The sequence below is a fragment of the Rhinoraja longicauda genome, chromosome 14, assembly GCF_053455715.1.
Source record: "Rhinoraja longicauda isolate Sanriku21f chromosome 14, sRhiLon1.1, whole genome shotgun sequence".
Lineage (NCBI taxonomy): Eukaryota > Metazoa > Chordata > Chondrichthyes > Rajiformes > Arhynchobatidae > Rhinoraja > Rhinoraja longicauda.
The window spans coordinates 6,663,528-6,667,400 of NC_135966.1; positions in this window are offsets into that span (position 1 = coordinate 6,663,528).

The window sequence follows — 3,873 nt, forward strand, 5'->3', positions numbered from 1 at the left end:
GTTAGTTGCAGACGCGGCGCTGACTGAACCTCGGTTTCAGAAGCCTGGAGCGCTTCAACACTGTGGGTGGACCTGAAGTTGTAGAGCAGGATTGTTGCAAAACACGGATTGCCTATTCCCTTTGCACGAAGTATCACCAGGTTCTGGAAACCGCATCCGTGGTAAACAGTAACACTATCTGGTAGAAGGGACTCACCACACTGGCACTACTTTGATCTGATACCATTACCAAGCTGATTTTCCCAGTCTACCTGCATGTTGAAATCTCCCATAACCACCGTAGAACACCTTTGCGACATGCCAATTTTAACTCTTGATTCAACTTGCACCCTATATCCAGGCTACTGTTTGGGGACCTGTAGATAACTCCCATTAGGGTCTTTTTACCCTTACAATTCCTCATTTCTATCCATACTGATTCTACATCTCCTGATTCTATGTCACCCCTTGCAAGGGACTGAATATCATTCCTTACCAACAGAGTGACCCCACCCCCTCTGCCCACCTGTCTGTCTTTTCGATAGGTCGTACACCCCTGAATATTCAGCTCCCATGCCTGGTCCTCTTGCAGCCATGTCTGTAATTCCCAAAACATCATACTTGCCAATATCTAACTGAGCCTCAAACTCATCCACTTCATTTTTTATACTTTGTGCATTCAAATACAGCACTTTAACCTCGGTATTCACCTCTCTTCTCACACCGGTCGCTATTGGCCCTGACCTTACTCTCTTATCCCTTCTCAAACTTTCCTTCCCATTAATTCGAGAGTCTTTTGCAACTTTTCCTGTAATCACTTCCCCTTTAACTCCATCTTTATACTCCCAATTTGTCAACCCCCCCCCCCCCCCCCCACTATTTAGTTTAAATCAACACGTGTAGCACGAGCAAACCTGCCTGCCAGAACGCTGGGTCCCTCCCCAGTTAAGGTGTAACCTGTCCCTTTTGTACAGGTCACCCCTACCCCAGAAGAGATCCCAATGGTCTATAAATCTAAATCCCTGCTCCCTGCACCAGCCTCTCAGCCATACATTCATATCCCCTATCTCCCTGTTCCTGCCCTCACCAGCACGAGGTACAGGAAGCAGTCCAGAGAAAAACACCAACCTCCAGTCTTTTACACCTCACCCGTATTTAATGGTGATTCATATTTCTCAGCCCAAGCACCTGCAGTTTCTTCTCTAGCTTCCCACAGTGTGGTTGGATATATTTGATCAGGCCAGGAGATTTGTCTAAAATTCATATGACTTACAACGTTCAGCACCTGTTTGACCATAATACTGACTGACCTCAAGAGATCTCCACTCACCATTCCAAGTTCCCCAGTCTTCATGTATTTCTCCACAGTTTATATGGAGGAGAAATACTAATAGAGGACCTTGCCCATCTCCTGCAACTCCACACAGAGATGGACAAAAATGCTGGAGTAACACAGCGGGACAGGCAGCATCTCTGGAGAAAAGGAATGGGTGAAGGAGATGCTGCCTGTCCTGCTGAGTTACTCCAGCCTTTTGTGTCTATCTTCGGTTTAAACCAACATCTGCAGTTCCTTCTTCCTCATAGAGATGACCACTTTTGATTTATGAGGGGCCCTTTTCTTTCTTGTTACTCTCTTACACTTGTACATAAAATGTCTTCAAATTTCCTTAACATTATCTGCCAGAGATAATGCCATTATCTGCCATTATCTAACATTATCTTGGCCTCTTAATGCCCTCTTGATTTCCTTCTTAAATATGCTCCTCAGTTCCCAAACTCCTGCAAAGTAACATTTAATACCAGTAACATTCAATATTTAGACCTGTCCCACGCCTCCTTTTTCAAGTTTCAAAACTTCCTTACGCCCACCTGCCTTGTCCTCCACTTGAACAGGAGCATACATGCCCTGAATTCTTGTCCTAACATATTTGAAAACTTTTCACTTTTCAGCAGTTCCTTTGTCTGTAAACAAGTTTAGCAGGTTCCGATCTAACACTATCAAAGTTGGCCCTGTCCCAATTCTGAATTTTAACTGGAGGGCCGGCCCTGTCATTATCCATAACTATTTTAAAGCTAATAGAACAGTGGTCACTGGCCCCAAGAAGCTCACCCTTGAATACTAGTGAAGTGTGCGCATGTGCGGGACTCTCGGGCGGGCGAGGCCTGCGGAATCAGCGATAATTTCCAGACGCTTTGAAGATGTGTATTACAGAAATGAGTTGCTTAAAACTTAAATAAAGTTTAAGTAAATTGGAATTTTCATTTGCCTCACAACAATTTAATAATAATAATAATAATAATACATTTTATTTATATAGCGCTTTTCATATACTCAAAGACGCTTTACAGAGATTTTGAGAACATAGGGAAATGAATAAATAGATAAATAAGTAAATAAATAAATGAACAGAGAAAGGAGACAGAAGGTGAGGTGACCTTCAGTGGTTGAAGGCAGTACTGAACAGGTGAGACTTCAGCGATGTTTTGAATGTGGTGAGTGTGGGGGAGTCTCTAACGGTTTGGGGTAGTGAGTTCCATAGGGTGGGAGCAGCGATGGAGAAAGCCCTGTCCCCCCAGGATCTGAGTTTAGTCCGGATGTGGGGGGATAGGAGATTGGCAGCAGCAGAGCGGAGGGTGCAGGTGGGAGTGTGCCTGTGGAGGAGGTCGGTCAGGTAGGATGGGGCCAGGTTATGGAGGGCTTTGTAGGTTATGAGGAGGATTTTGTACTGGATTCTCTGGGGGATGGGGAGCCAGTGGAGTTTATAAAGGACGGGGGTGATATGGTCACGGATCGAGGTGTGTGTGAGTAGACGGGCAGCGGAGTTTTGAATGTATTGAAGTTTATTGATGATTTTTGAGGGTGCGCCATAGAGGAGGCTGTTGCAGTAGTCCAGACGGGAGGTGATGAAGGCGTGGATGAGGGTTTCTGCAGCTGTGGAGGAGAGGGATGGACGGAGACGGGCAATGTTTTTGAGGTGGAAGAAGGCTGTCATTGTGATGTGTTTGATGTTTGTCGAAGGAGAGGGTTTGATCAAGGATGATTCCAAGATTCCGGATGTGAGGTGAGGTGGATACTAGGAGACCATCAATGTTGAGGATGAAGTTTTGGGTGGATTTGGTGAGCATTTTTGGACCAATGATGATGATTTCAGATTTGTTGCAATTGAGTTTGAGGAAGTTTGATTGAAGCCAAGATTTTATTTCAGTAATGCAGTTTGTCAGTGTAGAGTGTGTGGTGGAGGAGATTGACTTGGTGGAGATGAGGAGCTGGATATCATCGGCGAAGCAGTGGAAGTTGAGACCATGACGGCGGATTAATTGACCAAGGGGGAACAGGTAGAGGATGAAGAGGAGGGGGCCAAGGACTGAGCCTTGGGGGACACCTTGGGGGGGGGGAGGGGAGCGGTGGGGGATTTACAGTTGTTAATGGAGATGAACTGGTGTCTGTCAGAGAAGTAAGATTTGAACCAGGATAGGGCTGTGCCGGTGATGTTAAGGGAGGTTTCAAGTCGGGTGAGGAGAATGGAGTGATTTATGGTGTCAAAGGCGGCGCTGAGGTCAAGTAGGATGAGGATGTTGAGGTTGCCAGCGTCGGAGGAGAGGAGAATGTCGTCTGTGATTTTGAGGAGCGCAGTTTCAGTACAGTGGTTTGAGCGGAATCCGGATTGGAAAGTTTCATACAGGTTATTGGTAGCTCAATCTAAGAAGTTAAGCAGTGTGACATTGAGATGGAGAAACTATTGAAACCACAATGCTTGGATCTGGATCCCAATTCCATTCCTGCAGCAAAGGTATGGAAGCACTGGCTTCGTTCACTAAATAACTTATTTGATTAGTGTGGCTACAATGCACCAGACAAATTCAGGACATTAATAAGCCCTGTCTCTTATGATG